Raw genomic sequence first — 20,825 nt, 5'->3', positions numbered from 1 at the left:
TCATCGTTCTGAAGATTTCAGGGGTTTAGTCCTTCTTAGGCTGGGTGAAATCTGTGGAGCTTAGATGGCAGCGAGAAGCAGAGAGAGAAGAGAACATGGGTTCTGCTCTCACATCATGGAGGCTAGAAGCAGAGAAAGCAAGCAAGGGAGTTCAAGGGCACAAGCACAATTCCCAAGGCCACATTCCCAGGGACCCACCTCCTTTAGGCACATCCCACCTGCCTCGACTACCACCCGATTTATCCATTGATGAGATTACAGTCTTCATGACATCAACTTTGAATGTTAACACATGAGCTCTTTTAGGGTGCATTCTATATCTAAACCATAACAAAGACTATAGGCAGATGTGTCAGTGAAACTTATGTAAGCTCAGAGTCTACTGATGTGGCGGGGGGATCCTCTCCTGTGGTGAAAACCACTGATGTACAGGTAAACATCTAGCCCTCCTTTATATTGCCCTGTGGCAAATTGGGGTGTGAGAAATGGATGCAAGATACTACTCTGGGTTCTGCTTTTTCCATAAGTAATAACCCATCTGTGTCCCTGACATAGGAGTATCTTTTCTTACTATATGTATGTGAAACTGTGACAGGCTAACTTGTTAGATCATAAATAGGGTAAAATCTTAGACCCTCCATAGTTTCTGACTTCACACTGGTCCTAAAATTAGACGAAATAGCCCTAGTATATTCAAAATAATCTTGAAAATGAAGGAAAACTTTCACTTCTCAATTTCCAGACTTATTTTTTCTTTTTGGTACTGAGGATTGAACCCAGGAACACTTTACCTCTGAGCTACACTCCCAGACCTATTTTCTGGTTTTTATTTTAAAACAGGGTCTTACTAAATTGAGGGTCTCACTTAAGTTTAGTTGTCAATAATACAGTTTGATGCTGGCATAAAGATAGATACATATATCAATAGAACAGAATAGAGAGCCCAGAAATAAACCATTATATTTATAGTCAATCTATTTTTGACAAAGGTGCCAAGGTATGTTAATGGGGAAAGGACAGATAGACTTTTCAACAAATGGTGCTGGGAATATTAAATATCTACATGTCCACTATACTTGAAAATTAACTTGAATTGTATCAGATACTTAAATGTAAAAGCTAAATCTATAAAACTTGTAACCAAAAACAGAGCAAGATGGAAGAATAAAGTTCTCCTGCTTGTGTACCACCCACAACAAGAAATCTGCAAGTGAGGTAGTGCACACCCGTAATCCCAGTGCTTGAGAGCCTGAGACCAGCAGATCACAAATCAGAGACCAGCTGAAGCAACTTAGGGAGACTCTGAGCAATCTAGCAAGACCCTGTTTCAAAACAAAAAAAATAAAAAGGGCTGGGGGTGTAGCTCAGAAGTAGAGCTGAGTTCAATCCTCTGGATTCAATCCCCAGTAACACACACACACACACACACACACACACACACACACACACACACACACACACACACAGGAATTCTGCACCCATCCATGAGCAATTATTAGTGGGAGCCTTGGGATTAACATAGGAGGCTGTGAAATCTGAGTGAAACCCAAGTCCTAGGAGGATCAGTTTGAAAGTGCAGATTGTACCTAGGTTTTAGGCCAGCTGTTCATTGTCACAGCTTCAGAACCAGAAACAGACCCATTCCCTAAAGGGCTCAGCTATAACCCTATTTGGCCTTGAGCCTGCTATGGAAAACATCAAGTAGTACTGGAGGAATCATGCACATTAGTGACTTGGCAGGCAGGCCAGCAAATATCAGTCTAAGAAGTGGACCAGAAAGCGATCCTGTAACTCAGCTCCAGCCTCCCTCAGCTGTGGTCCCAGATTAGTACTACTCAGCACTTGGACTGGGAGAGACACTTGCTTATCTGCACCACCAGGCAGGCTTGCTGGCCTCCATCCACAGCAGATCCTCAAGGGGTCCTGTCTCAGTTCCAATCCCTCTACACCACAGCATGGGAATAATCCTACCCACACAGAGAACTGCTGAGAGAACAGCCCATGTGAGCCACCAGGACAGGCTTGCTGGCCTCCATGTCCCACCTTAGAGTCTGAAGGGGCCCAGAAACTTGACTCCAGCCCTTCTCAGCTACAAATCTGTGCACAATCCCCCAAGGCACAGGGAATTACTGGGAGATGCATCTGCTTGTCTGGGTCACTGAGTCAGGTTTGCCGGCCTGCATCCCACAGCACATCCTTTTTTGGGAGGTTTGTGATTATTGATTCGGCCTAGTAGTAGTTATAGGTCTCTTCTGATATTTTTGTTTCTTCATAATTCAGCTGGAAGGTTTCTAGGATTTCTAGGATTTTATCTATGTCTTCTAGGTTATCTAATTTATTGAGATGTTTACTCATAGCACTCTCTTATGGTCCCTTGTATTTCTGTGGCATCAGCTGTAACCTCTCTTTTACTTCTGAATTTGTGTTTTCTCTCTTCTTTTAATCTTGCTAAAAAGTTTGCTGATTTTGTTTCTTTTTAATGAACCAGCGCTCAATTTTATTGATCTTTTCTATCAGTGTGTGTGTGTGTTGCTGGGGATTGAAGCCTGGAATATTCTACATCTGAGTTACAACCCAGCTCTATTTTTTTTTTTTTTTAGTTTGGAAACAGGGTCTCAATAAGTTGCTAAGAGTCTCACCAATTTGCTGAAGTTGGGTTCAAGCCTGCAATCCTCCTGTCTCAGGTTCCCAGGTACTGGGATTACAAGCATGCGCTACCACACCTGGCTAGCTTTCTAGTCTTCATTTCATTTTTTCTGTTCTGATCTCTATTATCTCCTTCTTTGTGCTGACTTTGGGCTTATTTTGTTCATCTTTTTCTGTTTTTTTGAAGTATAATTTGTGTGTGTGTGTGTGTGTGTGTGTGTGTGTGTGTGTATGGTACTATGGATTGAACTCAGCGGCATTCTACCTCCAAGCTACATCCCCAGCCCTGTGTGTGTGTGTGTGTGTGTGTGTGTGTGTGTCTGTCTGTCTGTCTGTCTGTCTGTGTGGTGCTAGGGATGGAGCCAGGGGCATTCTACCTCTGAGCTGCATCTCCAGCCCTATTATATATATATATATATATATATATATATATATATATATATTTTTTTTTTTTTTGGTGGTACTGGGGTTCCTGGAAGTCCTACCTCCAGGCTACACTCCCAGACCTATTTTATACTTTTTTATTTGGAACAAGGTCTCTTAAGCCAGCGCGGCTAGCTTCAAACCTGCGGGGATTACAAGCATGCACCACCATGCCCGGCTTTTTTTTTTTTTTTTTTTTTTGCAGGTCTGGGGATGGAACCCAGGGGCATTTGACCTCCGAGCTACACCCCCTGCCCTATTTTTTATTCTTTATTTTGAAACCGGGTCTCACTGAGTTGCAGAGGACCTCACTAAGTAGCTGAGGCTGTCTGCGAACCGCGATCCTCCAGGTCTCAGCCTCCCGAATGCTGGGATTACAAGCGTGCGCCACCACGCCCGGCTAATGCCCGGCTTTATATTCTTTTTGTTTTTCCTTTTTTTTTGTGCGTGTGTGTGTTACTGGGGTTCCTGGAAGCCCTTCTACCTCTGGGCTACACTCCCAGACTTATTTTATACTTTTTTTATTTTTGGAAACAGGGTCTCTTAAACCAGCGTGGCTGGCTTCGAACCTGTGCAATCCTCCTGTCTCTTCCTCCCAAATGTGGGGATTACAAGTGTGCGCCACCATGCCTGGCATATATTCTTTATTTTTGAAACAGGATCTCACTAAGTTGCGGAGAGCCTCAATAGGTAGCTGAGGCTGGCCAAGAACCCAGATCCTCCTGTCTCAGTCTCCCATATACTAGGATTACAAGCGTGCATCACCACGCCGGGCTTCCAGCCCTATTTTTTATTTTTATTTTGAAACTAGGTCTTGCTCAGGCTATCATCGAATTTGCAATCCTCTTGTATCAGCCTTCCAAGTACTGGGATTACAAGCAGATACCATCACACCCAGCCTTAATACTTAATACTGGGTTTTAATATGCAGTATCTCTGATCTTTTTTTTTTTTTTTTTTGTGGTACTGAGGATGGAACCCAGGGGCATTCTACCTCTGAGCTACATACCCCAGCCCTATTTTTTATTCTTTATTTTGAAACAGGGTCTCACTGAATTGCATAGGGCCTCACTAAGTAGCAACCATGATCCTCCTGTTTCAGCCTCCCAAATGCTGGGATGACAAGCATGTGTCATCATGCCCAGCTCTTAACTCTTTATTTTGAAATAGGGTCTCACTAAATTGCAGAGGGCCTCACTAAGTAGCTGAGGCTGGCCGTGAAGCTATGATCCTCCTGTCTCAGCCTCCCAAGTGCTGGGGTTACAAGTGTGTGCCACCATACCTGGCTTCTCTTGTGTTTTGATGTAGGCACTTATTGCTATAAACTTCCACCTTAGAGATGCTTCTGCTGAACCTCATAGGTTTTGGTATGCTATATTTTCATTTTAATTTGTCTCAGGATTTTTCATTACTTAATCATCACATGATGTAAACACATATTAAATATCACATTGTAAGCCGGGCATGGTAGTGCACACTTGTAATCCTAGCATTCAGGAGGCTGAGACAGGAGGATGGTGGTTCGTGGACAGCCTCTGCTATGTAGGCCCTTTGCAACTCAGTGAGACCCTGTTTCAAAATAAAGAATAAAAAACAATAGGGCTGGGAGTGTAGATTGGAGGTAGAATGCCCTTGGGTTCCATCCCAGTACCACACACAAAAAATCACATTGTACTCGATAAATATGTACAAGTATTTTTCAATTTAAAAAGAGGAGCAGAGCATGGTGGCGCACACCTATAATCCCTGTACTTGGGAGGCTGAAACAGGAGGATTGCAGGTTTGGGGATAGTCTCAGCAAGTAGTGAGAGTCTCATCAACCTAATGGGACCCTGTTTCAAAGTAAAGAATAAAAAATAGAACTAGGAGTGTAGCTCGGTGATAAAATGTCCCTGAGCTCACTGTTCAGTATTAAAGAATAAATAAAGCCAGGTGTGGTGGCGCATGCTTGTAATCCCAGCATTTAGGAGGCTGAGACAGGAGGATCGTGGTTTGTGGCCAGCCTCAGCTACTTAGTGAGGCCCTTTGCAACTCAGGGAGACCCTGTTTCCAAATAATAATAATAATAATAATAATAATAATAATAATAATAATAAAAAGGCTGGGGATATAGCTCAGAGGTAGAATGCCCCTGGTTTCCATCCTCAGTACCACAAAAAAGCAAATAAATAAATAAATACATAAATAAATAAACAAATAAATAAATAAATAAAAATAAATTAGAGCCTGGGGTGTAGCTAGGAGGTAGAATGCCCCAGGTCCAATCCCCAGTACCACAATAAGTAAACAAATAAAATAAAAGAGAATATATTACAGGCCTTGGTTTGGAAAATATTTCTTAGATGTAACCTAACCTCAAAAACATGGTACATTAAAGAAGTTAATAAATTAAATTATCATTAAAATTCAAGGGAGTGGGGACAGAAGCTGGGGAAGCTCACTCACTAAGTACTGTGTAAATGTCCCCATCACTCTAAACTTCATTATGATGTGAGACTAAATGCACTAACAAAGCTATATTTAAAAAATAAAATTCAAAACCTGATGTGGTGGTACACACCTGTAATCTCAGTACTTGGGAGTCTGAGAAAGGGGATTGAGGGTTCCAGGTCAGCCTCAGCAATTTAACAAGGCATTCAACAATTTAGCAAATCCCTGCTTCCAAATAAAAAGTAAAATAGAGTTGGGAGTAAGGCTCAGAGGTAGAATGGCCCTGGGTTCAATCCCTAGCACCACACAAAAAATAAAATAATAAAATTCAAAACTTTAAACTTCAAAGACACTGCTTAGAAAATAAAAAGCCAGAAACTGTGAGAAAATCTTTGCAAATGGGACATTTAGATACAAAACATATATCCAGAATATAGAAAGAGTTTTTACAAACTCAGTAAGAAAAAATAGAACAAAACTTAGATTTAGTCTTTCTTCTTTTCTTTCTTTTCTTTCTTTCTTTCTCTTTTCTCTCTCTCTCTCTCTCTCTCTCTCTCTCTCTCTCTCTCTCTCCCTCCCTCCCTCCCTCCCTCCCCCTTTTTTGGGCAGAACTGGGTTGAACCCAGAGGTATTCTACTTCTGAGCTATACCCCCAGCCCTAGTTTTTATTCTTAATTTTGAAACAGGGTCTCTTTAAGTTGCGGAGGGCCTCACTATTTAGCTGAGGTTGGCTTCGAACCTGTGATCCTTCTGTCTCAGCCTCCCAGTAGTCTCCATTTCTTAATGGGGTGACACTAAAAACATGTATGTGTATGTATACAAACACACACACTTTCAAGGAGGAAAGAGTTAAATGAATTGGCCTGTAATTCATTCAGTCCCTTTACATGGGGATACCCCCAGTGGGAAGAAAATAATGAATATTTATAATGATATTTTACTAATAATTAGTATTTGTTTCAACTTATCTTAATTTGTGCTTTCTATTTTCCATTCTTTTCCTTCTCATTTTATGCCAACTATTGGATTGTGTTTTGTCCCTCTTTCCCTCTTGTGGTTTAAAGCTATATAAAACATTTGTACTTTTGTAGCAGTCATTTCTCTTTTTTCCTTCTAGTCATTTATCTTAAAATGTTAACATTCTTGGTTTGAAGTCTACAGTTAATCTATATCTTTATTGTCTTCCTGGAAAATGCATGAATCTTAAAATATTTTACCTCCAAACAGGTGTGGTGGCACATTCCTATAATCCCAATACTAGGAGGCTGAGACAGGAGGATTGCAAGTTCTAAGCCAACCTCAGCAATTTAGCAAGGCTCTCAGCAACCTAGAAAGACCCTGTTTTCAAATAAAAGTAAAATAGAGCTGGAGGTTTTGCTTGGAGGTAGAATGCTGGTTTCAACCCCCAGTACAACAAACACACACACACACACACACACACACACACACACACATACACAATTCTACCTCCAATTTCTCCTTCCAAGTTTACATGTTATTGGTAATATTTTAATTCTACCTTATTTTTAATATACTCAAATTAATCATTGTTGTCATTTTGTTGTATTTTTACAGTAGACAGCAAAATTTAGATTTATTGAAACTTAGGTTATCTGCATACTTACCAATTTTCCCCACATCTTTACCAATTTATTTGCTTGGCATTGCTTCTTATATCCTACACTGTCCTTCAGGATCCAAAATATGTCTTTCTAAAGTGAATCCTTTAACGGTCGTTAAGGGTGACAGTTTGAGTGATAAGTGTCTTCAGTCTTTGTCTAGAAAAATTTTGCCTTTATTTTGCCTTTCTTTGAATACAAAATTTAGTCCCATGGTGTGGTGGCTATGAAAATATGCCACTCAGATCTCTTGCTACAGGGAGCATAATTGACAGATGGCCTCGGCTGCTGCACTCTGAATTTATCACAGCGTTAGCATGGAGACCACACTTCACAAAGGCTGCTCTCAGCCAGTGACTAAGCACGGCAGAATAATAAGGCAGATCCATTCCTGTAAGACATGTGACTCGGCTGATGGCTACTTGTGCTTGAGGACGCCATATCAGCCTGGCCGAACCTTTTTGGGAGCTGCACTGCAGCCTTAAAATCTACCTATGCAACCCTCCTTTCTTGGGGATGCAACTGCAGTGTTGTCTGAAAGACTTCCCACCTCCTGAGGCTCCTCCCCCTTTTGCCCTCAGACATGTCCCTAATTAATCCTTTTTCAAAATTTATTTTTATTTCATTTTTGCTAGCTGAAGATTGAACCCAGGGGCATTCTACTTCCAAGTTACACTCCCAGCCTTATTTTATTTTTTATTTGGAAACAGGGTTTTGCTAAGTTGCTGAGGCTGATCTCGAACCTGTGATCCTCCTGCCTCAGCCTCCCAAGTACTGGGATTATAGGTGTGTGCCATCACACCCAGCTCATAATCAGTCCTTGAATGTCCCATCCCATGTTGTCTTCTGCTTCTTAGAGGTCTCAGACTAACATATATTTCACAAATAAAATCAATATAAAATGTACACAGTAATAAAAGCCTCTGTCTCACCCTTGCCTATACGTATCATTTCCCCCAACCAAGACCACATTCAAACAGATATACTACTTTTTAATCAATTTATTTTTGTAAGTCCTTTGAATTTGTTATGGACATGTAATAAGACATGAGGCTGGCTTTGAACTTGTGATCCTCCTGACAGCCTCCCAAGTACTAGGGAAAAAAATTATATATATATATATATATATATAAACATACTTGTAATTCCAGGAGGATCGCGGTTCATGGATAGCCTCAGCTACTTAGTGAGGCCCTTTGCAACTCAGTGAGACCCTGTTTAAAAATAAAGAATAAAAAAATAGGGCTAGGAATGTAGCTTGGAGGTAGAATGCCCCTGGGTTCCATCCCCAGTACCACAAAAAACAAAAACAAAAACCACAAATTTAAAAAAGTAGGAATGTAGTTCAGAGGTAGGATACCCCTGGGTTCAATCACCAGTACCTCCACACACAATTCAGTCAGAGAAATACAAGTCAAGACTACATTGAGATTTCATCTCAGTCCAGTTACAATGGCAATCATCAAGAATATAAACCATAGTAAATGTTGGCAAGGATATGGGAATAAAGGAATGCTTATTTTTGGTAGGACTATAAATTAGCACAACCATTATGAAGATCTATATGGTGGTTCCTCAAAAGTCTAGGCATGGAACCATCATATTATCCAGCTAAACCACTCCTTGCTAGCTTTCCACAATTGGAGTCAGACCTGTGACTGATGAGCCAGGCATGGTGACACACACCTCTCATCCCAGTACTTGAGAGGCTGAGAAAGGAAGATCACAAGTTCAAGGACAGCCTCAGCAGCTTAGGGAGGTCCTCAGCAATTTAGCAAGATTCTATTTCAAAACTTAAAAAATAAAAAAGGGACCCAGGCGTGGTGGCACACACTTGTAATCCCAGAATTTGGGAAGCTGAGACAGGAAGATCACGGTTCACAGTCAGCCTCAGCTACTTAGTGAGGCCCTTTGCAACTCAGTGAGACCCTGTTTCAAAATAAAGAATAAAAAATAGGGCTAGGGGTGTAGCTTGGAGGTAGAATGCCTTTAGAATTCAATCCTCTAGTACCACACGCATACACATAAAAAAATTGGAGTCAGGATAGTGACATATACATACCCATATTTATGGCAGCACAATTCACAGTAGCCAAGTTAACTTAGATGTCCATCAGCAGATGAATGGGTAAAGTAAATGTAGTAATGTGGTTTATATACACAATGGAGTTTTACTTAGCCATAAAGAAGAACAAAATTATGACATTTGGAGGAAAAGGGATGAAACTAGATAACATCATGGTAAGTGAGAACAGCCATACTCAGAAAACTAAGGGCTGAGTGCTCTCTTTTATATGTGGAAGCTAGAGAGAGAAAAAGAAAAGAAAAGAAAAGAAAAGAGGATCTTGTGAAATTTAGGAGACCAGTAGAGTAGAGGAAGAGAATTAGGGGAGGGAGGAAGGCAAGGAAAGGGGAGATAGGAGAAAGAAAACAGGCCAAATTAATAGTATGTGTGAGCCGGGTGTGGTGGCTCTTGCTTGTAATCCCAGCATTTGCGAGGCTGAGATCTGAGGACTAGGGTTCCTGAACAGCCTCAGCTACTTAGGCCCTCTACAACTTAGTGGGACCCTGTTTCAAAATATAGAATAAAAAATTGGACAGGGGGTGTAGCATAGGAGGTTGAATGCCTCTGGGTTCCATCCCCAGACCTGCAAAAAAATTAAAAACCAGCATGTGCATATGTGAATGCATCATTTGGAATCTCACCATCATGTTCATTCACAGTACACCAATAAAGTTATTTTATCATCTTTTATATGCAAGTTCAATGCAATTGGGGTTTTTTGCATATATTTTTGCCAGGTTATATCAATTAGGTTCCAGTCAGAAGACAGCAACCATACCAGCAATCTGAACATAATTAATACAAAGAACTATTGACTAGTTAAAGGTGATCACTAAAAGGATGAAAGAAAACTCTGAGGAACAGAGGAATGGCATTGCAAGGAGCAGCTACTAGCTGTAGAGCTGAGGGCACAAATCCACAGAAAGCAAACACTTGAGCTTACTGTCCCTTTGGCAGGCCCCCTCTGAGATTCAGATCAGGCTAGACAGGGTGTGGTTGCAGCCGGTTAGAGGGTGGCCAAGTCCTCTGAGGTCCAACGGGGCAGAGCTGAGCTTCAAAAGTCAGGCCAAGTCTGGAGAACAGGGAGCTGCAGGCTAGGGTGCTGGTGAGCGGGGGCTGCCTGTTTCGATGCATTCCCTTGATCGTTTCTACACGGCTGGCAAGGATGACACCTGCTGGGATTCGGGTGAACACTGCTGAATGGCGGGTGTCACTCAGTCTCCTGCATACCACTGGCAGCTGTACCATTAGATTTCAGGAAAAGGAAACAAACCAGACAGGAAAGAAAAGCCAGTGCCTCTGTCAGGCTTTGCACTGTTCCTCCAGCACCCTCACCTGACAAAGCTTGACATTGCGCTGTCTGGCAAAGGAGAAATGTTCTAAAAGGCCCAATGTCACAAAGAGAGAAAAGAAGAGTGGATTTGGAGCTGTGAGGCAGCAAGCTGATAATTGGCATATCAGGTTCTCGACGAGGTATCACAATAGACAGGGTGTGTGTGGAGGGTGAGATACTGGGGATTGAATTGAGCCAAGGAGTATTCTACCTCTGAGCTACATCCTCTGCCCCTTTTTATTTTTATTTTTTGAAACAGGGGCTTGCTAGGTTGCTGAGAGTCTCACTAAATTGCTGAGGCTGACCTCGAATTTGCAATCTTCCTGTCTCAGCCTACCAAGTACTGGGATTACAGGCATGTGCCACCACATTCAGCTCTAGGATTTTTTTTCTCAGTACTGGTGATGGAGCCCAGGGGCATTCTACCTCTGAGCTACATACCCAGCCCGATTTTTTATTCTTTATTTTGAAACAAGGTCTCACTGAGTTGCAAAGGGCCTCACTAAGTAATAGCTGAGGCTGTGCATGAACCACAATCCTGTCTCGGCCTTCCAAATGCTGGGATTACATGCATGTTACACCTAATCTAGAATCAATTTTTTGTGTGTGTGGTACTGGTGATGGAACCCAGGGGCATTCTACCTCTGAGCTACACCCCCAGCCCTATTTTTTCTTTTAATTTTGAAACAAGGTCCCACGGAGTTGCAAGAGGCCTCACAATGTTTAATGTTGACTTTATTTTGGGATTATCAAACTGAATGAGTAGTATAAAAATCTGACTTTCAAGCCCAGAAGAAGTATATCTCTGAGATTTTTAATTTGGGAAGAGATTCCTTCCCCTTAAAGCTTCTCATATTCTATTGCCTGCTTATAAAGGAGACTGCACTCCTATGTGATATTATTATATAGCCACAGTAATATCTATGTAAAAATATTTATGTTTTATTATTGAAAGAGCTTTGCTGCAAATTAATTCAGAAAACTGAAATTTACTTAAACTCTCTCATTGCTAGTAATTCTGAATTCGTTACACGGAATAAAAATCCACAGACAGAATAACAAGAGTATCTCAAAGAGACAAGCACACAATTGGGCATAGTGGTGGTGCACACTTGTAATTCCAGTACTTGGGAGGCTGAAACAGGAGGATCACAGGTTTGAAGCCAGCCTCAGCAACTTAGTAAGGCCTTCAGCAACCTAGTGAGACACTGATTCATAATAAAAAAATAAAATAGGGCTGGAAGTATAGGTCAGAAGTAGAATGCTACTGGGTTCAATCCTTAACACACAGAAGAAAGAAAAAAAACAGAAAAGAAAAGGAAAGAAAAGAAAAGAAAGAAAGAAGGAAGAAAAGTACACAACCAAGAAAGAAAGTTAGTATACTCCTGAAATGGAAAAAACAGTTAACATAGCAAACTGAAGAAAAATTTAAAATTAAGTATAATAACCTCAGGAATATTCCGGAGAAAAGTATAGGAGACCGATATAACTAGAGCCTTTAGAACTGAAATTAACTATATGATCATTGAAATTTAAAAGAAATTCAAGAGATGAGCTGAGCCGGACATAGTGGTAGACACTTGTATTCCCAGTACTTGGGAGGATTGCAGGTTCTTAGCCAGCCTCAGCTACTCAGTGAGGCCCTCTGCAACTTAGTGAGAACTTGTTTCAAAATAAAGAATAAACTGTGGTGGTGAACACTTGTAATCTCTGCGCTTGGAAGGCTGAGACAGGAGGATCCCACAGGTTCGAATCCAGCCTCAGCTACTTAGAGAGGGTCTCAGAAACTTAGTGAGACCCTGTTTCCAAATAAAATATAAAATAGGGCTGGGGGTGTGGCCTGGAGGTAGAATGCCTCTGGGTTCTATCCCCAATACTGCAAAATAAAGAAAAAAAGAAAAAAAAGAAAGAATAAAAAATAGGGCTGGGGATGTAGCTTGGAGGTAGAATGCCCTAGGTTGTATCCCCTGTACTACAAAGAGAGAGGGTCGGGGAAGGGAAGGGAAGGGAGGGGAGGGGAAGGGAGGGGAGGGGAAGGGAAGGGAAGGGAAGGGAAGGGAAGGGAAGAGAGATGAAGAGACAGAGAAAGAGAGAGAGGGAGGGAGGGAGGGAGAGAGAGAGAAGATATGAGCTGAAAAGAATAATGAATGCATCTAAAAATCATGTTAAAATATTTACTGACTAGTGTATGGCACAGGCATCAAGCAATCAGAATATATTCCTAACTAATAAGACTTAGAACAGAATGTCTAACAACGTATACCAGCTTAATCTCACCCATAATTACAAATGGGGACTGAGCCAGGAGCATAGTACATAGGTGCAAAAAAATGAAAAGTAAAAGACATGAAAGATAGATCTACAAGTTTAAATACCCATCTGATAATAACTCTTTATGGATAAAATATAGATAATGGAAAGGAGAAAATAAAAAATTATAGTATGTTATTGCAGCTCAAGAATACATTAGTCTTCAGGCTACTCAGGTCTACAAACTGCACAGAATTATTGTTATATACATATATATGTGTGTATATGTATGTATGTATGTATGTGTGTGTGTATATATATATATATATATTTTTTTTTTTTTTGCGGTACTGGGGATGGAACCCAGGGGCATTTGACCTCCAAGCTACACCCCTGGCCCTATTTTTCATTCTTTATTTTGAAACAGGGACTCACTGAGTTGCAAAGGACCTCACTAAGTAGTAGCTGAGGCTGTGATCCAACCACAATCCTCCTGTCTCAGCCTCCCATATGCTGGGATTACAAGTGTGCACCACCACACCCAGCGGAATTATCGTTATTTTTTACAAAATCCCTCACCTATTTATTTTATGGTGAAATTTTAGATTTTATAAAGAAAATCTCAATAGCATTAAGAGGATAAATAAACTGATTATCTAGAAATGAATGATCATGACACTGGCAATAATGGATTATATCAGACAATATTATCTTTTAAAATTTTAATCATTTTGCTGTTATAAAATTGCACAAATAGATGTATAATAAAACATTTGAAGTTATATAAGTCTTTAACAATAAACATTGGGGTGTTGTTTTGTGTGGTACTGAGGATTGAACCCAGGGACATTCTACCTCCAAGCTACACCCACAGCCCTATTTTTTATTCTTTATTTTTGAAACAGGGCCTCACTAAGTAGCTGAGGCTGGCCTTGAACCTGGGGATCCTCTTGTGTGTCAGCCTCCCAAGTACTGGGATTGCAAGCTTGCGCCACCATGCCGGGCTCACTGGAGCAGAGAGTGGTGGTGCACGCTTGTAATCCCAGCATTTGGGAGGCTGAGACAGGAGGATTGTGGTTCGTGGACAGCCTCAGCTACTTAGTGAGGCCCTTTGCAACTCAGTGAGGCCCAGTTTCAAAAAATAAAAAGATAGGGCTGGGGTAGGGTTGATGGTATGATGACCCTGGGTTCCATCCCCAGTACCACAAAAAAATAAAAAATAAAAAATAAATAAAAGAATAAAAAATAGGGCTGGGGGTGTAGCTCGGAGGTAGAATGCCCTGGGTTCCGTCCCCAGTACTACAAAATAAAATAAAACAAAACAAAACAAAACAAAATGACGTGCTTGTAAAATTGAACCACATGTTACTTGCCAATATTATGTTTGTAGCTGGATGTGGTGGCGCATGCCTGTAATCCCAGGATTTGGGAGGCTGACACAGGAGGATGGCAGGTTTGAGGCCAGCACCAACAACTTAAGAGTCTCAACAACCTAGCAAGATCCTGTTTCAAAACAAAAAATAAGAGGGGCTAGAGGTGTAGCTCTGAGGTAGAATGCCCCTGAGTTCTATCTCCAGTACCACACACACATACAAAAGTTTGTTCTTGGTAGAATCATCTTTATTTTTTCCGTACATCCCAATTATAACCCCTGGCCATATTGATTTCTGTAATAGAAAACTGAGCTCAAAGAAAGCTCAGGTCTTCCTTAAAAGAACCAAGACTCTTGTGGGAGTCAATAAATTTCTTTCCAGCAATGTCTGAGCTTCATCGATATCATATTCAAGCTTTATATTATCCCCCAACCGTAGACACAATTTATCAGTAGGAGGAACCAAAGCTTTGCAGTACAAATTATCTGCCAATAAGAATCTGGACTCCAGTGAATTGGTGGACTCCTTTTTTCTTTTCCATGAATATTAGAATTTCCAAAGTCTGCTTAATTTCGGGAATCTGACCATTTATCCTCTTTTTCTTTTACGCAAGTTTGGGTTCTGTAAACCTATACTGGTACTGTTCATCCAGCTTCTTAGTATTGTATCTGCAAACTCATTCCCAGGATGTCTCATGAAGGAACCTACATCACAAATGCAGCCTCAGGAATCCCCAGGAGAAGCTGCCACCATTCCCTGCAGACAGTCCTGTGCCACAAATGTCCTTAGAAGCCACCATCTTGAGAAAGCCAGCTGGCAACTCAGGAGATAATATCTTGAAAAATCTGAGGGAAAATTATTTTGGTCCTAGAATTCTATACCCAGCCTCACTAGCATTCAACCTTGAGAGTGAAATGAAAACATTTTCATTTGTTTGGCACCTCTCAGCTGTTTTTCCCAAATACTGACAATTGCAAAATTATTCAGTGCTTAGATATGTAAACTATTTTTGAGTTATTTGAAGATATAGTATGGCAATATAAATATGAATCAAGAAGGAAGAAAAATAAAACAAATCTAAGTAAATATTGTTGCATACTATAAAAAGATACCAGCTGGGCATGGTGGTGCACACTTGTAATCCCAGTACTTGGGAGGCTGAGACAGGAGGATCACAAGTTCTAGGATAGCCTCAGCAAGTAGTGAGACTCTCATCATCCTAGTGAGACCCTGTTTTCAAATAAAAATAAAATATAAGGCCAGGGGTGTAGCTTGGAGGTAGAATGCCCCTTGGGTTCAATCCCCACTGATACACACACACACACACACACACACACACACACACACAGAGCCAACAGTCTAAATTCCAAGGCTATCCCAAATAGCTTGCTCAAATAAATAAGAATTTGAACCCAATCTGATATCTAATCTCTTATGTACTGTTTGCTGCCATATGATAGAACCTTCACTTTACTCATCTATTTGTAACTGTCTTGAGCACCTCTGAATTCTAAGGGGTGGGAGAGTAAAGTAGGGGAAAAGGCTAGAGGTGAGCAAGATACTCTTCCAACATTAACTGCCCACTTGCAGCCAATGAGTATGGAGAAAAAAGTATGGCATAGTGTTAAGTGAATGGATTTTGGCACCAGAGCTGGGGTTGAATCTTCACTCTGGCCCTTACTGTGTGCTCTTAAACAAATGAAAAATTTCACGTTTTGTTTCAGCAACCACACAGTGGGAACAACAATAGTGCTATCTCATTGGGTGGCTGTGAGGATTGAGATATCCTATATAGAGCACTCAAGCTATCGCTATTTGAGACAATAATGTGCCTTGGAGATCAGTGATAGTTTCCATTTGGGGAGATTAGGGAATACTTCATGGAAGAGATAATACTTGAGCTAAGTTGTGAAGCATGAATGAAATGTTTGATATGCCAAAATGGAGAAAGAGGTCCATTATGGCTGAGCTAATAGCACAAGCAAATGCATGGAAGTGAGAAATCAAATTAAGTAAGATAATACAGTATACTACAGGAAATATTCATCAATAAAGCTTGAATGGTAGCTTTGATTTTTTATTTTGGCAAAATAATGAAAGAAGGCTTTTTTGGTTTTTGGTGGTACTGGGGATTGAGCCCAGGGGCATCTACCTCCAAGCTACACCCTCAGCCCTATGTTTTTATTCCTTATTTTGAAACAGGATCTCACTGAGTTGCAGAGGGCCTCACTAAGTAGCTGAGGCTGCCCTCAGAACTGCAATCCTCCTGTCTCAGCCTCCCAAATACTGGGATTACAAGTGTGTGCCACCATGCCTGGCCATGAAGGAAGGTTTTGAACTGCCCATAAACAGAACTACTTTAATTTCCTTCCTAATTTTGCTGCCCTGTGTCCCACTGAATAGATCTGAATACCAAAAAATTTGCACGTGTTTCCCATGTGTTGGTTGGCTAACATAAGGTCTGCTTCCTGTGTGCTTTCACCCTTGTCTTGTCTCCATGAAAGGAGCCACAAAAAATTTCATTTCCCAGCTTCCCTTGCATCCAGTAGTAGCCATGTTTCACTGTTTCTGACTAATGACCAATAAGCAGAAATCTGTTGGAGAGCTTCTGGGAGAGTTTTGCTTTTGAAAGTACAAATACATGGGACCATTTATTTCCCTCTACTACACTGTAGCAACCATCTTGTGACCATGAAGTTATGGAGCAGAGGAGCCTGATACAGTTGAGACACTGAAACAACACCCCAGCAGCCACACTCTCCAGACACCTTGATTCGTGAGAAAAGTGAACCCTTGTCCATTGGTAGTCAAATTTTCTGATACTGTGGCCCAAATAATTCCTAATGGGTACAATGGGAGATTGTTTCAAGCTTTGAGAATGTCAAAAAATAAAGCTGGCCTAGTTTTTACTGAAGCCATATTTCATTCATTCTTCTATTCCTGAGTCAGAACCAACAATCCTAATGATTGTGACACACAATCTGGTATTTGGTTGAGGTCAGTATAGGACTGGGAAGATCTATAAATGGGCTGCGACAACTACATACCAGAGACAGATGAGCTAAGTTTCAGTGACTCTGCTCATCAATACAGGTTTCTGCATAGTCTCTTAAATATATTTATTTGTTCTATCTCAGACTGTTCTGTGGTCAAAGATAAAATGCCTTGACATTAAATCACACTGTCAAGCCGGGTGTGGTGGCACACGCTTGTATTCCCTGCGCTTGGGAGGCTGAGACAGGAGGATCCTATGGGTTCGAAGCCAGCCTCAGCTACTTAGTGAGGCTCTCAGCAACTTAGTGAGACCCTGTTTCTAATAAAATATTTTTAAAAAGGTCTGGGAGTATAGCCCAGAGGTAGAAAGCCTCTGGGTTCCACCCCCAGTACCACCAAAATAAATAAATAAGCTGGGCGTGGTGGCGCACACTTGTAATCCCCGCGCTTGGGAGGCTGAGACAGGAGGATCGTGCAGGTTCGAAGCCAGCCTCAGCTTGCTTAAGAGACCCTGTCTCCAAATAAAATATAAAATAGGTATGAGAGTGTAGCCCAGAGGTAGAGGGCCCCTGGGTTCCATCCCCAGTACCACCAAAAAAAATAATAATTAAATGCAATGTATATAAAGAAGAAATAACTGAATGATACAGAAATTCAGCATGACAGAACTGTTACTTTGCTGCCAAATATAAGGCAATGTAGTTTAACTTTTTTCCAGTGAAAAACTGTTATATGATGGTTTCAAGGGATGATAAATGCTTAACCCAATATCAGATTTCAAGGTGTAGATTCATTCATGTTTATTTTTCTATGTTGTTGGCCCTCAAAGTTGAGTAATTTGGATTCAATGTAATCTTGGTTCCAATATGACAGATACATTTCTGGTTGGCTTAACAAAAGAGAGAGAGAGAGAGAGAGAGAGAGAGAGAGAGAGAGAGAGAGAGAGAGAGCACTCTGAAACCTTAAGCAAATATACACAAATAAAATTACTGAAGAATTGAAATTCTTAAAATATTTGGACCTTTAGTTTGGTGAATATGCTATTCTACTACCTGTCTATCAACAGTACCTAATTTAGCAATCTTTTGATAACACTCAAAGTTAGTAATTTTGGTATCCTTCATAAGTATCAAAGCAAAACTCAATGTTATAATTAATATTTTCTTAAGGATCACTGTTTTCTAAGCTTTACTTTTTAACTTAAAGTTTGGGGTTTTCTTCTCTTTGGGTTCATTTTATCTTATTCAAGTATCTCTAGAAATAATAAGCTAAATAATTTGGAAGTAAAAATGAATTCTATACAAATCTCTTCACTAGTTTATAGGAGAGGCGGTCCACCATGGATTCCAAGCTTCCTTGGATGACCTCGCTAAGTGTGCCAATACTAAGGCCTAACCAGCCACTGATACTGAATAGTTTCCAGAGAATCACATATATAATTAGGCTGGCTAAGACCAAAATATGACCACAGTGTGACTGTTTGCTCCCTAGGAAAGGAGGACTGCCTTGTTAAAAGCTTGCTATACAGCTCTTGGCCCTGGGTTCTTCACGTGTGGCGAAATCCTATGTGTACCTTTTGAATCACCTCGTGAGACTTATGGCCATTGGACCTGGAATTACCTTGCTGATGCTCTTAAGAGTTTTCTGTGCTATAATCGCCTGTCTTATTCTATATCTCATTGTCTATTTTTTTGGAATGCATGAAAGTGGGAGATTTATTCTTTACTAGCCTAATTGGCCTAAGACTACCAGAGACAAACTTGTTTTATAACAAAATCCAGTTCATTGACTGACCACAATGAGGGAGATGACATAAGAGGAACCATGAGGCATCTTACCAAATGAAGGAAAAGAATAGAATCATTATAGATTTTAGGGGAAGGGTTGAGTATTTGTGAAATTTAAATGCATCAGTGTTTTGGTAGGCTTAAAGCAAGGCTGAGTGTAAAGCATTGTAAACATTGGCTCTAAACTGCCAAGTGGACCCTTGGAGTCCTTAGAATCTACAAAATTAGAATGTATGTGGAATACTGAATCAAGAACCCCAATCTGGAGTTCTGTACATAGGGTGGAAATCATGGCTGCTTCTCTATGTCAAAGTAACTTAGGTCTGTTAGGCAAGAATATGGTATTTTATTCTTAATGATAATTTCAAACAGCAAAGTTACTAAGAGTCTATGATTTTATTTTATTTTATTTTTGAGGTCCTGGAGATTGAACCCAGGGGCATTCTACCTTTGAGCTACACCCCCAGGCCTATTTATTATTATTTTTTATTCTTTATTTTGAAATAGAGTCTCACTAGGTTGCTGAGGGCCTCACTAAGAAGCTGAGGCTGGCTGAGAACCTGCAATTCTCCTGTCTCAGCCTCCCAAGTACTGGGATAACAAGCATGTGTCACCATGCCTGGCTCTTGTCTATGGTTTTAGAGAACAAAGTTTCTCAGTCAGTATGACAGCAGTGGTCACCCAGAGGTGTAGTCACTAGGACACTCTATAGCTGCAGCATGTACTTCAGAGAAATATTATATCTTGTTAACAGGTGACTTTGTATACCATTCCAGCCTAACGAATGGCTGAATAGATTTCTACTTTCTCACTCTAAGCTAACTTTACTTTCTCAGCCCCTTCTTTTGGCCAAGGGATATGAAATTTAGCCCAAAGGACATTTTTTTGTGAAATACAGATCTGTACTACTGTCTGAGTTCCATTGACTAGAATGCTGGTTAGACTGTTGGATTAAAGACAACCCTCCATGTCCCTTTCATTGTAAGAAGAACTGTTGAGTTGATTTATGTGATAATGACTGAATAGTAGTAGCATATATGACTATGAAGATGAAACATTTGAACACTACAACACAGATAAATAAAACATTATTTTATAATCAGACTTTGTAGTATATAAGTTAGGAGCCAAGTGTATCTAAAAAACCAGTTTTCATTCTTAATCTGAAGAGGCTAGACTCAGATATGGTGGTATTAGCTAAAATCTACCTTTTCAAAGAAATTTCCTTGTCACTAATAAAGTCACTTAGAATAAGTTCAGTTCTGTAAGAAACCAGTTGGGCTTATAACAAGGAATCTGTATAAAGGAAGTTGGGTAGAAAGTGAATACAAACTCAACAGTTGATTTAGTTGTATTTTTTAGACAAATAATGAGCAAATTGTAGTCAGTTTATATCAATGAGCAATTAAGACTGTAACGAACAACATTAAGAATAGGACTACGTGCTGGGCTTAGTGACACAAGCCTATAATACTAGTACTTGGGAGGCTGGGACAAAAGGATGACAGATTCGAGATCAACCTCAGCAACTTATTTCGAAACAGTTTCAAAATAAAGAATAAAGAACAGAGCTGGGATGTAGCTCAAAGGTAGACTACCCCTAGGTTACACCCCCAGTACCACAAAAAAAATAATCTTTTGTGGTACTGGGGATAGAACCCAAGGGTATTCTCTATTATTTTTTGTTGTTGTACTGGGGGGTGGACCCCAGGGGCATTCCACCTCAGAGCTACACCCCCAGCCCTTTTTATTTTTTATTTTGAAACAGGGTCTCACTAAGTTGTAGAGGGCCTCACTAAGTAGCTGAGGTTGGCCGCAAACTGCCATCCTCCTGTCTGAGCCTTCCAAGCACTGGGATTACAAAAGCATGTGTCACCACACTCAGCTCAAAAAAAAAAAACATTA

At 40.5% G+C, this 20,825-nt stretch overlaps 1 pseudogene across 1 annotated transcript; it reads right to left on the bottom strand.

Annotated features, from left to right (window-relative positions):
- Positions 1-10,485: 10,485 nt before the first annotated feature.
- LOC308278845 (prefoldin subunit 3-like) lies at positions 10,486-14,938 on the bottom strand (annotated as a pseudogene). Its single transcript has 2 exons — positions 14,360-14,938; positions 10,486-10,543 (listed from the first exon to the last, which is right to left on the bottom strand). The product of its transcript is annotated as a prefoldin subunit 3-like (transcript).
- Positions 14,939-20,825: the final 5,887 nt, after the last annotated feature.

Source organism: Muscardinus avellanarius (genome assembly GCF_963383645.1).
Source record: "Muscardinus avellanarius genome assembly, chromosome: X".
NCBI classification, from domain to species: Eukaryota; Metazoa; Chordata; class Mammalia; order Rodentia; family Gliridae; genus Muscardinus; species Muscardinus avellanarius.
The sequence above is the reverse complement of the archived record's forward strand: the minus strand, read 5'-3'. Positions and strand labels throughout refer to the sequence as shown.